This window comes from Varanus komodoensis, unplaced genomic scaffold, assembly GCF_004798865.1.
Source record: "Varanus komodoensis strain SLA01 unplaced genomic scaffold, ASM479886v1 scaffold25, whole genome shotgun sequence".
Taxonomy (NCBI): domain Eukaryota; kingdom Metazoa; phylum Chordata; class Lepidosauria; order Squamata; family Varanidae; genus Varanus; species Varanus komodoensis.
In genome coordinates, this window is record NW_025335661.1 from 478,296 (window position 1) to 492,935 (window position 14,640).

The window sequence follows — 14,640 nt, forward strand, 5'->3', positions numbered from 1 at the left end:
CGCTTCCCCGCGGCGGAGCAGCCCGGCGCTTCTGCAGCCCTCGCGGCGCCGGGGGGACCAGGGCCTTTCGCTCTGCCCGGCAAGGCGCGCTCAGCCGCGCCTGACTCCCGCGCCGCCGTCCCGCTCTCTCCTGCAGGCGGTTCTCGCCCCGCTCGCCTTCGGAAAGAGGAACGCGGCTTGCTGTAGCCTTGTAAGGAAAGTGGATTCGCGAGGAGGAGGAGGAGGAGGAGGAGGAGGAGGAGTGCATCCAGTTCGGAAGAGCCCTCCCGCCCCTTTCCCCGCGCTCTTAAGGAGGAGCCACGTGAGCCGAACGGCGTTGTGGCTGCATAGTTTGGTATGGTTCCGCGTCCAGCTTCGGAGAAGTATTGTCTAGCAGGATGCCTGGGCATGCGGACCGGCATCTCTGAGCCTTCGAGCAGATCTGTAAAATGGAAACAACAGTAGCCTACCTCACAGGGTTGGGGCATCCTTGAAAACATACTGAAATGGTTCCCACGCTCCTTTCCCACAATTTAAGGGTTAGGGTTAATCCCATTTGACCTTAGTCCCTCCACCTTTCTCTACTCAGCGAGCTGTTCCTGAAGTCTTCATGGGCTTTTGCTGCCCCCCCCCCCACATGCTTTGGAAGATGAAGTGACCCCACCCACACATACACAATGTTAATTGTGATTCATTTTATTTATCCATACCCCACCTTTCAGGGTTTCTATCTTCCAAAGGTAGCTTATGGGTAAACTTAAAAACACGCTTATAACATCACAATAATATTTTTAAAATAACAAGGAAGTTAGTGGTAATGCTCTGAAGGAGAAGGGAAGAGAAAGTTCAGCCTTACTTGGTTGCTATCAGCTTACCGTTCCCTTCTCAACTGTGGTTGTTTTGTGTTCAGATTCTGACTGAGCATTAGTCACAGCATTTATCAGGGCATATTTTGTGATACAATTATTTTTTAAATTTGTAAGTTTGTTAAAACTCATGGGCCAAGAAAAGGGGAATAAACTGGCAAACAAATGAGGTGATAACAAGGCTTTCAAGTTTTGGCTTCCTATTGCAAAACTACAGGGAGTCAGAAAAGTAGAAAAGCAATCAAGAAGAGGCTCAATGTTTCTTTCCTTTTTGTGAATGGGGTACTTACCTAGCAACTCAAACTATAGATAGTTTGCCTTTCTTGAAAATTCAAAGTTGTATTTCAGCCTGTTGGAGATCTTCTTTTAAACCTCAACATGCCATATAAGACAAATCTATACAGACAGACGGCATTCTGTCAGCAGACGGAATACAACAGCATTCAATGAAGCTCCTAGGTAACTGTGCAAAGGACAGTGGTCGTCTGATCCTGACTAATTTGGTATTGTGGTATATAATGCTGCTCTGTGTGTGCAAGTGTGTGAATGCTTTCTGAACAATACTTTTATTATGCTGTTTCATTCATGGATTTATGGAGGCCCTGATGTTGTTGTCTCCATTCATAATCCTCCCATGTGTTTCCTGCACTTCTCCTGTTTATTATCTTACCACAGAAAATTAATTAAGCATGGAAGTTTAGAGAAAATAAAAGCCCTACAACTTCCAGTGTGCCGCAGCCAGTATCCCCTCATAGGACTTTGTTCTGTCTAAACAAAACACAGGATTGCACTCAAAGGAAGTAAAAAACATGGAACTAGCTGCATAGTGCTTTCTGCATGGAAACACTTGTCATGAAAACCTCCTGCAGTTTAAAATTCATCATGTCCTCACTGTAAGGTTCTATGATCAATTGGGGGAAATATCTAATGGCTGTTTTGACACTTTGGAAGGCTGGAGAAAAAAAAATGAAGCAGGAAGTGCTCCCAAGAATTTAAGGAAAACTTGTTGGTGAAAAAGTATAAGGTGGCTGCCACCAAATGGAAAAATCTGAATACATTTTTTCCTTTCAAAATTCTTAGAAAGGTGTTTTTGATGTCACAAAATCTGTGTTGTGGTTACAGAATCTCCTTGTGTCATCTGACTTCTAAAAGGGTTTATTTTGAACATGTAGGTTTCTTTTATAAAAACATTAGTTTTTGTTTTTAAACAATGGTGACTTAATGTACACAGTTGCTCTCGCTTAGTAGCCAGTGTCCACACCAGTGCTAAAAGGAATTCCTGGAGGGTTAGACAAGAGGGTTAGGGAATGTGGTGAAGATGACAGAAGTGCCTATCCCATATATAATATTTGCATGTCTTGTTAGGTTAGGTAAAGGAAGACAGAATTCTGGAAAATCATCAGATGATGTCACTTCACCATGGGAACCTTTCTTCAGTAGGGGTGGGACAGAATAGAGTTAGAACTCCACTCATCCTGTACCATGGTCCCAAACGCATCTCCACACCAACTATTTGCACTCAAAGGGAAATTTGTTCATATGAATTTGTTCAAATTTGTTCTATATCATAGAATATTGCATAGTAGAGTTGGAAAGGGCCAGAAGGCAATCAGATCTAACCTCTTGCTATTGCAGGACACTAAGTTATGCCATCTCTTATACTGAATAAAAATATATTAGTACTAGACATGCCCTGTGCAAATACATACCATGCCATAACAATTTGTCTTTTCTCAGATACAGTAGATAAAGTCACTCAGCAGAATCCTAGACAATTCTACTCCAGCATAAATCATACAAAGTTTGTTTGGATTTTCTCCTAAGTAACTGTGTATGGTGTAGGATTGCAGCCAGAAATTTTTAAAATAAAGCTGCAGAACTGTTCCAGGGACTGGTGAATGGGAGGTAGATTTGTTGCATCATATGCCTCTGCCAACAGCTTCCCTCCAAAGCTAGAATTTTTTGCTCAAATTCCATCACAGTAAGGATACAAGCCTATGACCCCGCACATTATTTGAGGGTCCATAGCATACTGGGGGCAAGGGGGGTTACTTCAAGGCCCTAAACCGGGTTACCATGTCTGTGGCTCTGTGGTGGCTCTCCTTCTGAGGTTAGTGGCACAACCAGATAAGGACAGGAAGAGGTAAAGCGAGGCTTGCCAGGTTGTGTGTCGAGAGGAGTAAGGAGAGGCCAGGATCTTCTTTATCCTGTGGCTTGTCCAGCTCTGGGCCAAGTTCCATTCCCACCAGAGTGACTCTGCTCAGTGGAATCAGATGCCTGTGGAGGTGGAACATTTTGAAAAAGAGGACTTCATTTCCATCATTTCTCCTGGAAGATGGAATTGCTGTACAAGAAATCCTAACTGGAAGCAGGACCAACCCTCTGTCTGGAAGTATCCAAAAGTCCTCAGCACTGGATTGTGTTTGGTCGCTCCAAGGAGAAATAATTATATTTACAGGCAGGAAAATCTGCCTCTGCCAGATCTGCACCAATATGGTATTGACACTTTATTATTCATTATTCATTCTTACAAATGAATTCAAGATCTATAATGTGTTTCTTGGCCTCCAGCTGCCATGGAAGGCTGGTCAAACAGTTGTCAAGCAGCACACTCATTCTAAGCAGGCCAATAATAAACTTGAGATGACATTTGTCATTGTTGTCACCATGTGGAACAACAAGATAGGTACAAGAAGCCCCTTATCATGAAATGCCACAAAGGACTTGATGGACATAATCTCTTTGCCATTGACATGGCAAAACAATGGTGATTGCTTTTGGTTCGCTATTAAAAACACTTTTTATGTAAAGTGACATGCTACAGAATGGGACAAAACCATACAAAGAAGGCAGAAAAACTGAAAAGAAAAGAATGGTCAGCTCTGCCTCTCTGTATTCACAAGAATGAAGATCTGTCTGTCCCAGATCCTAGGAAATAGCTTGTGTCATTCTCATCAGAATCCTTTGCTGCACACAGGCAGGGGTCTCAAACTCGCGGCCCGCGGGCCAATTGCCGGGACGGGCGGGGCACGGGGGAGGGGCCCTGTGGCCTTCAAAGCGCCGGCGGCACCCGGGCCGGCCGCAGGATGAGCGGCCTACACCACCGCGGTGGTGGAATACTTGATGCAGCCCAGCCTCACCCACAATCCACTTCCAGCGGCCCCCAGGTAAGTTGAGTTTGAGACCCCTGCTCTAAAGGCTGTGGGTGATGGCAGAAGGCAGCCATGGAAAATTATGTGTGTTGGGTTACTAAGAATCAGGAGCCTAGACTGGCAGCTGATTCAAATCTTACTAATCAATTAGACTTCAAAAATTAGGAACCATTAGGAAAGTAGAGAGTATGGACACAGGAATCACTTCTGCCTTTCAGATCTCACTGAAAAAGCATGTTGGTAAACATGATCCTGGCATGATTCTGATGATTGGAACGTGTTTAGAATGGGCAGAAATGATGAGCAGGGTAGAAAAAACACTACTCAAGGAAGACTTTTTCAAAATTGCCCCTCTTAATTGAGCTTTAGCCATATATTAGAGTTAGGGGTCTGCACCAGGCTAGGGTTAGGGTTAGGAAGACTTGGTTCCCTGGCATGATTTTGATGGTTGGAATGTGTTTAGAATGGGCAGAAAGGATGAGATGTGCAGAAAATGCTGCCCAAGGAAGGCTTTTTCAAAATCGCCCCTCTTAATGGAGCTTTACCCATTTATTAGGGTTAGGGGTCTGCACCAGGCTAGGGTTAGGGTTAGGAAGACTTGGTTCCCTGGCATGATTTTGATGGTTGGAATGTGTTTAGAATGGGCAGAAAGGATGAGCAGTGAAGAAAAAGGTACTCAAGGAAGGGTTTTTCAAAATCGCCCCTTTCAGTAGTATTTTACCCCTATACTAAGGCCAGGGGAGTGCACCAGGGTAGGGTTAGAGTTACAAAAACGAGGTGTCCTGGCATGATTTTGATGGTTGGAATGTGTTTAGAATGGGCAGAAAGGATGAGCAGTGAAGAAAAGGTACTCAAGGAAGGCTTTTTCAAAATCGCCCCTTTCAGTAGTATTTTACCCCTATACTAAGGCCAGGGGAGTGCACCAGGGTAGGGTTAGGGTTAGGAAGACTTGATTCCCTGGCATGATTTTGATGGTTGGAATATGTTTAGAATGGGCAGAAAGGATGATCAGTGAAGAAAAAGGTACTCAAGGAAGGGTTTTTCAAAATCGCCCCACTTAATGGGGCCTTACCCATATATTAGGGTTAGGGGTCTGCACCAGGGTAGGGTTGGGTTAGGAAGACTTGGTTCCCTGGCATGATTTTGATGGTTGGAATGTGTTTAGAATGGGCAGAAAGGATGAGCAGCGCAGAAAAAAGGCTACTCAAGGAAGGCTTTTTCAAAATCGCCCCTTTCAGTAGTATTTTACCCCCATATTAAGGCCAGGGGAGTGCACCAGGGCAGGGTTAGGGTTACAAAAACGAGGTGTCCTGGCATGCTTTTGGTGGTTGGAATGTGTTTAGAATGGGCAGAAAGGATGAGATGTGCAGAAAATGCTGCCCAAGGAAGACTTTTTCAAAATCACCCCTCTTAATGGAGCTTTACCCATTTATTAGGGTTAGGGGTCTGCACCAGGGTAGGGTTAGGGTTAGGAAGACTTGGTTTCCTGGCATGAGTTTGATGCTTGGAATGTGTTTAGAATGGGCAGAAAGGATGAGCAGTGAAGAAAAGGTACTCAAGGAAGGCTTTTTCAAAATCGCCCCTTTCAGTAGTATTTTACCCCTATACTAAGGTCAGGGGAGTGCACCAGGGTAGGGTTAGGGTTACAAAAACGAGGTGTCCTGGCATGATTTTGGTGGTTGGAATGTGTTTAGAATGGGCAGAAAGGATGAGATGTGCAGAAAATGCTGCCCATGGAAGGCTTTTTCAAAATCACCCCTCTTAATGGAGCTTTACCCATATATTAGGGTTAGGGGTCTGCACCAGGGTAGGGTTAGGGTTAGGAAGACTTGGTTCCCTGGCATGAGTTTGATGCTTGGAATGTGTTTAGAATGGGCAGAAAGGATGAGCAGCACAGAAAAAAAGCTACTCAAGGAAGGCTTTTTCAAAATCGCCCCTTTCACTGGTATTTTACCCCCATATTAAGGCCAGGGGAGTGCACCATGGTACATAATAGGAACATGTGAGAAGATAAATGAAAGAAGGATATTGTGAGAGCCAGACCAAAACAAAGCAAATCATTCCACTTTTTGTGAAAAGAAAACAGATGGTTGGGCTCCAGGAGTAGCTTTGGAAGTTATTCCTCCCACTCCCACATCAATTCTCTTACATTTTGAAAGTTGGTCTCAGGAAAATATTCTGAAGGGCATGATATAAATCACAAAGTAAAATAGAGAAGCAGGATCTCTTATTTTTATCTTCTGCTTATGGTATTATTTCTTAGCTTTCAAACATGCCACATACATCCAGCAGAGTCAATGGGTATTTTCCATGTCCTTTGATACCATTGTTGGATACAAGGGGTCTGGACCTTGGCCCAATTAAGCACAGCAAAGGTGAGAGTTTGAAAAATTATCGTTATTCTCAGAATAAGTGTGATCACAGCAAAATGGCAATCCACCCTGGAAGCATGGCGGCGCTCCCTTTTATACCCGTCCCTGGTCAGGCAGCAGGTATAGCTGCTTATTGCGTTGAAATCCCTATCTCGATTCCTGGTTGGCACATTTGAATCCATCTTCACACAGACCTGGGGTGCTGGTCTACTTGAGGACTGAGGCGGAGGCTCTGGGGCAGGAGATTACTTCATCTCCAGCCCTTGGTGATTCTCTGTTGTGTGACTGCGCTGTACATTCTCTTTTGTTGTGTTTATGCTTGGAATGTGATTTGCTGGCTTCTGCCTATTGCTGGCCAGCCGAGGATGCCCTACACCAGTGATGGCGAACCCATGGCACATGTGCCACAGCGGGCATGCAGAGCCCTCTCTGTTGGCATGTGAGCCAAGTCGCCCCAGCATCGCCCAAGCAGTCATGCACATATTTGGAAAGAGGTGGCCAGAGGCAGGTGCAACAGCGAGCAGACATGCCAAGCGCTGGCGTCGGCGCCCTCCTCCTGCCTCCTCCTCCTCCTCCCGGCCTGCAGCATGTGAGTGGCCACCCAAGTGGCGGGACCCTGCTGACTCGGTAGCCACAGGCGTAGCAAGGCGGCCCGCATGCCTGCTCCCGGCCCGGGCTCCCCTGCCGGTGGCCGTGGGTAGGGGGAAGCCAGGTGAAGGGAACGAGCAACAGGAGCGAGGCAGCAGAGCAGCAGCAGCAGCAGCTGAAGCGAGGAGGAGGAGAGAGAGGGCACCCAGGATTGATATGGCGCTTCCTGGTGGGGGAGGCCAAAATGAGGAAAAGTGGAGGCTGGAACTGCTGCGAAGCGAGAGGAGTGGGTGCGTGGCGGGGACCCCCCTCCCCACCTGACCCCACTTGCCAAGGCTTGGCAGTGCCGTGGGGGCGCCTCGAGGAAGATCCCAATGGAAGCGTGGAAGGGATCAGCGATAGCCTCTCCTCACCTGTAGTTTAGGTCTCTCTCCCCCACATTCCGCCCCCCTGAGAAACTTTCAAGCTCCACTGAAGCTCCTGCGGCATTCCCGGTGGCTGGTTTGCGGGTGAGGAGGGAGGGAGGGAGGGAGGGAGTGCGTGTGCTCGGGCTCAAACAAGCCCGGCATCCCCTGACTTGGGGGTGCTGAACATGAACATGGCTCCTCCTCTCTGTTATTGTGTTTTTCTTTTAAGACAAAAGATAATGGTTAATGTATGAGTTGTTTTTTTCTAAACTAAAACCTCAGTATTCAGTTTTAATTGCAGTGTTGTCACTTTGTGATGAATAAGTGGGTTCTGGGTTGCAGTTTGGGCACCCGGTCTCAAAAAGGTTCAACATCACTGCCCTGCACCATATTGTCAGTTCCCTCCAAGGAAATGGTGATACAGTGCTATAGAGAACAGGCCCGCTGACAACTCTTATGACAGGAGAGCCAAAATAGCTGGAGAGTCACAAGTTAGCTGCTCCTGCCTTACAACATAATGCAATCTGTAAACTAAAAACATCACAGGGATGCTGGGATGCCACACATCTGCATTGGAGTATTTCAGGTTTCATCCCCTTCTCTTGGTTTTTTAAAAGTTAAATATCTAAACAGAGAGATGGCTAAACTTTTACAAGCCTTCTCTGCAGTGATGCCCTGACTATGGAATATGCTCCCCAGAGAGGTTCGCCTGGTGCCAATGCTTTATTCTTTTCAGCGTCAGGTGAAAACCGTTTTTCTTTTTCCACTATTTCAATGTCTAGTTGGTTTAAACTGGGGTTTTTATCTTGAGTTGCCGGATGCTGTGCTTTTTTTGTTTATTTTATTTGTTCTTTATTGTAAGCCGTCCCGAGATATTAGTGGTGGACAGGGTAGAAAAGTTTTAAGGAAACAAACATAGCATGTAGCTGTTCCTAACCCCTTCTCTTCTCCCGCCCACTACCTCAGTACCCAACACATAATAGATTGTGTGCCTGGCCATTTCTTGGGACCTTGGCTTGGTTTTCATTGAAAAAAAAGAACGCTCTCTCACTCTCCCTCCCTCCACACATGCCCTTCTTTTCTTCAAAAATTAGCTACTCAGGGTGGAAAAGATTCTTTGCTGCTACTGCTTGTGAATGAGGTGAATTTCATTCCATCTAAGACACTAATTTCCTGGCTAGCTCCTCTTCCTGTCCTCTTTCAAGGGATCCACTCCTTTTAAACTCCCCACCCCCACCCCTGTTGCATGAAATCTAGTGACCATGCCCAGGTACATTGATGGCACCAGTCTGCTCCCTGTTCCCCAGAAGACCCTCAAAAGACCTTCCATAACTTGGTTGGAGTTGTTCTTTTTGTGCCAGCTAGGAGGCAGAGAAGAGGATTGGAGCGCAGAATGAATTTCTGGCCTTATAGCTGGGAACCCAAGCAATTATGGCCATTTAGATTCTGTTAAGTGGCTATAGGATTTTTCTGCCAACAAAGTACTGCAATGTACTCATCTAAAAGTTATTGCCCAAAGGATCAATGTACAAAGGGTTGCCTTTGTTTATTATAGAACAGTATTACAGTAAATTTTATTGCTAATACTCCCATGCTGGAAGAGGATAAAATCAATGATAACAGGTGTTTTAGTCTACCCAAACTGTAGTATTGAGGCTTTAATGGCAACTTGGAATAATTTTCTATTTTGTTACCTAACTTATATCTTACCTTATCTTTTCATTTTTAACTGAAGCTTTAAGTTCTGGGAAGAAATATTAATGCAGGGAAAGAATGAGTTGTGAATTTTTGGACATTAATAGCAATCTGATATTAGTATATTATTTTTTCTTTCTTGGATCAAATAGAATCAAAGCAAAAGTTGCATTGACCAAAAGGGACAATTGTGGCAATATGTGAAACTGATGCTCCTTTTAAACATTTGGTGTACCAAAAAAGTATTTAAGAAGAATATTAAGCTACAATGCAACATATATTATTGTTGTTGTTTTGATAAACAAAAAGAAAATGGCTTCAAATCCAAGGCAGAGGGATCTTAGTGCCAACTGTTGGAAGGCATTATGCAACTATTATGTATTTTTTTCCTTAACTGATTTTCCTCAGTTGAACATGGGCCAGTATGGGAAGAAGATGATGTCCACAACTTCTATAGAAGACAATGTCTGGAACCCCCATTGAATTAGGCATGGTGATGGTGCTCTAAAATATAATCTACCAGCACCCCAGGACGGTCCCTTTGGGAGCTGAGGTTACTTTTGGTATATCTACCACTATACCCAATTCCAAGTGAGGTGCGTTCGGATGTTCTTCAAGGTGATAAGCGAGCTCATATAGAATATCAATAGCTTGCCTATGTTAGAAAACACGTCTCATTGAAATGTGATCCACATCTATAGTGTAGAAATTCTGTTTTAAACTTGGTAAGACTTGAGTTGCAGTGCAACGAAGGGGCAAAAATGCTTGCATTGAGTGTGGGAAGTTAATGTGTTGCTATAGCAACCAGCCAAGTAATTTTTAGCCTGACTAGAAATTATGAGGTCAGGGTTCTCAACTAGATTGAAAGATGAAGAAGCAATTGTCTAATCTGCCCGCTGGAGTTATACTCTTATCACAAAGAAGTATGCCATCTTATTTGTAGGCATGGTGCTTCCTGGCACACTTGTCATCTGAGCTAAGCTGAAATTAATTTTCCTAGCAGCAGTATATTGCTCCCTGTTGTAAGGTAAAGTATGTTGAGGTGATGTGGTTTAGAAAGAGCAAGTAAGAATTTGCAGAAGTCCTTCTCTTGGTGAAGAGGAACACTGCCAAAACTGGTTTGCTGATGAAGAAAATGTTTAGACTCTCCTTTGGATGTGGTTTGATGAGTTTTGGCACTCAACATTTACCAGCACACCACTTAGCAAGTCCAGCAAGTAATGTAAAATTGCTGGTTGGAGCAACAAATGAACAACAAACCAAGTCCAAGAATATTTAACCAGAAAACAAGCACTGCCAGAGACCAGTCCCCCAGTACGTCCAAACCAACTCTAGAAAGCACCTAAGAACCATCAGATTCTCACATCAGACTGAGCCTTTATACCTAGCCTGGGGCAGATTACCCCCCCCCCCCCCCAGTTCAATCCTGCTTCTCAGGAAGGGGAGATTGTTGAAAGACTAGACCAGTGGCTTGAAGCTGAGGATGCCACTGCCTTTCTGTTATCACCTGCCAGCTAAATGGCCCTCTTTGGTGAAAGGGCACTATGAAATAAGAGGCCCACAGTGCTGAACCTCCAGGAGTTGTTGTCTCCAAGACTCTTGGCTGTTGGGCTTAGGAGAGCTGAGTCCAGCATCTTCTCACTTGTGCTGCTACACTCCTGGCCTGGCTGGCCTCACTGGTTGCTGCTCTTGGCTGAGATTATGACACTTCTGATCATGCACAATGGTGCATACCTGCCGAGTTGTGGGCAATTAACATGCTTTTCAATACAACACCACCACTTGGCAGCCCTGTGGCTTGTTTAAGTGTGTTAGCAGAAACTGGTAGAAATTACACATAATCTGTGTGCATACATGTGATAGCACATTATTCATGAACTTGCAAATGATTAAGAAGGAACTTGTTTTATAACAAAAAGGGCTGAGATGTCTCATGCTATAATAAGGGAGTGGAGACTCTGAATAGGATTGAGTGGAACATTACTAGGCACCCAAAAGGATGTAGAGCCCCAGTTGTTCCAGAAACTGGGCAGGGTGCTTCTAGATGAGAATATATTGGCACCACTGCCCGGCTTTGGTCACAGAATTTTCAGGTGGTGGGGGAGTTCCAGGCAATATTGTCTTCCTGTATCCCTCCTGTGCTTTCTCACCTCTTCTTCCTTTTTTAAAAAACTTCAGAAAATCTGTTCTTGTGCCAAGGAGAGCTGTACACTTGGCCTTCCAGTCAGTAGTAAGAGCCTCCTTGTGTGGACCCAAACTCAAATCTATGAAAGGAGCTGTTTTTAAAAGTACAAATAACCTTACAGATCATTTAGTCTTGCTGTTGCTGATTTGCTTTACAGAGATGTGCTGAAAAGGTAGATGATGACTGCTGGAGACCATCTGATTAGCAATTTCTTACCTATGGATACAGTTGCCAGATTTGGCTCAAGCTCTCTGTTGTTATTATAAATACTTTGGATGGTGGCGGGGGAGGGGGGAGCACTTGTTTTTCTTTTTTGGTGATTCTAATTCTGTGGCTTGCATATCTCTCTGCTGATCATAAATGAGCCTGCCTCTTTCTGGCCAATTTCTCCCCCTCATCTAAAAATCTCTCATCTGCAAACTTTTCCTTATGCCACAAAAGCGTGTTTTCTTTGCTGTCTGATGGCCAGTCATCATTTCTATGCTGATATCTTGATTTCTCTTTATGAAGACTCACCTGTTCCCTCCACTGTCTGGGTAAAGGACCAAGTCACTTCACTGTCCTGTACAATGTCCAGCACATTGTAAAATGTAAACTTTGAGCAGCCATCTAAATATGGGACTTAGAATAGGATGCAGAATTGAACATCTGGACCATTTCAGTTTTCATTTGGAAAATACATTTCTAGTCTTGAGGGTATGGATAGGGAACTTGTCTCTCTCCAGATTTTGGCCTACTACTCTCACCAGCCTAGTCAGCATAGCCAGTGGTGAGGAATGATGGGAGTTTTAAATCAAATTATCTGGAGGGCCCCGGTTTGCTTTGAACGTAGGCTTGAAAATATATGGGCAATATCAAGTGTTGACGTTACAGCTGAGCAGCACTTCCATTGATCAGTGAACAAAAGTCTTGGGCAGCATGGAGAGAATCTGTTCTGCAGACTATATGTAAATCTGATTAATTTTCACCAGTTTGCCATTTCAATGGAACAGGGTTTGAGTTGCCATGGTTAAAGTAAGGTACAGAATTTAATTTATTTAGGTTGCAATCCTATGCATGTTTAGACAGAGAAAAGGCCTACAACTCCTAGCATGTGCTGGTTTTTCACCAGTTATGTTAGGTCCTACTTTGTGTTGTCACTAAGTATAGATAATAGCAGCAGCTGTGCAATGGTGGATTGCACATTGAGGAAAATCTCTATTACTTACCTACATGTATTATAAAGCATAAGAATCTTATATATTCTCTTTGTCTGTGATTTGCAAATATCTGGAGCTTTGAGAAATGTTGAAAATTACATGAAATGTAAATTGAATGGGCCATGTACAGTGTTAATGTTAAACATATTTAATATTAGATTGTATTTTCATGCTCTCCTAATTAAGGACTGAGTCCCATAGGTTTAAGACGACACCATACTAAAAATAAAGAGAAGTTATACCAATAATCCAGTCTTGTCAGAGCTGGACTTTGCTCAGACATGCTTTTGAAATTCTACTTCTTACTTTTTTACCTTCTGTTGCTACAGTCATAGTGCTGTCATTGTCATGTAGCTTAGGTCCGACAGTGATCCAGTAGGTTCTATCCCATGAACTGTAGACCACTGAAGGTGCAATCATATACCCAAACCTACTGGATTTTCACTGAACTCAACAGGTTACAAGTATTTCTAAATATACATGCTTAAGATGCAGCATTCACTGAGTTCTAGATAAAGTGTGTGCTGTTACTGTGCCCTCTCTTGGAGGCTATAAAGAATGACACCCTGACATGAAAACAGGATGCCATCTAGTATTTTACATAAAACTATAATACAACTGATACAATTGATAGGGAAAGATGCCAATTTAGGAAAGATTAAGATATTGGAAAATGTTCATAGTGTGTTTAGTGTAATCTAGAATTAGTATTAGAACAAAATTATGTTCAAGGTCCAGTAAAGGGACTATCAGATGATCCCATTTAATTCAGCATATGCAGCTGTCATCTAAAGCAACATTTGCACTAGCTCCTCTTCATCAGGCCATTTCTAGATCTATCTGTGATCAACTGTATTTGCAAAGTAATCCATACATATCTCCCATACCTCTAGTATCATCTTGATTATCAAGAAGCAGTGGATCAGGTAGGGTGCTGAGTTCAACAGGTGTCATTAAGTGTAGCAGAGTGACATATTTCCCTGCTATAATTCCTGACCCATAAAAAGAACTTTTGTGCAACACAGAGCCTATTCTTCTCTCTGGGCCCTCACATGAGACTCAAATGCTGAAATGGATAACCTCTGCAGCAGCAGACAAGAAGCATAAAAGAAAGGGTCAAAGTAAATGTAAGTTCAGTCATGTCACCTACTAAGTGACTGTCATAATGTGAGCCCCTGTGAATTTCCACACATTTTCCATCTTTTATTTGAGCATCCTGGCCCTACCCTATCCCCTTCTATAAAAAAAAAAACAGTAAGATTTGCCAAAGCAGTCATACCTACTTTTTATGATATAATCCAAACTGAGTAACCAAGAAATGTTATCTTTTGAGGCTATGTAGATTAAATGGTCTGTTTGTGTAATTCAAATGCTTTCAGCAACACCTATAATTTAACAAATTGGTTGATTTAACAAAATATATCATCACACCTATTCTACTGAACTAAAACAAGATATTAATTTATGGTAATTACCAGCACAGTCATATGGAAGTTTGCTTGGATGTACATCCTACTGTGTTCTTTGGAGTTTACATCCAAGCAGGTGTATTTAGTGGCCTATGCACACTTAGTTGGGAATAAGTACCACTTATAATGGGTTGCTTCGTTTTTCCATATCAACCCTCTCAGCTGGATTACTGCAATGCATTTGTGCGTCTGCTTTTGAAAAAGGTCTAGAAACTTCAGATGGTCCATAACAGGGACTGGCCAGTATGGTTGTTTCAGGGAAGTGCTATATCATCTGCATTGGCTGCCAGTTCATTCTGGGGCTCAATTCAAGTGCAACTGTTACTGTTCAAAGACCTGACTTGGGGTCAGGTTACCTAAAGTATTGTCTCCTCCAATTTACACCTACCAGACCCTAAGATCATCCTCAGCAATCCTTCTGTTGGGGGCCCCTGCCAAAGGAAATGAGGTAGGTGGCTACTGCAAAGAGGATCCTTTTTGCTGTTGCATTCCAGTTATGGAGTGTAGTGCTCTTCCCAGGGCAAGGTGAAATCCTCCTTATTTGACCAGGAATTCGAGTCTTTTGGTCTCTGTTATTTTTAATCCTTTGCTATGTTTTAAGTCTTTGCAATGTTGCTAGATTTTACTTTGCCTTTTATTTCTATTTTATACTGTAGTTTTAAACTTTCATATTGTACTTTGTTATGGGTTTAATTGCTGTGAACCATCAAGAAAGCTATTGCAAGGTA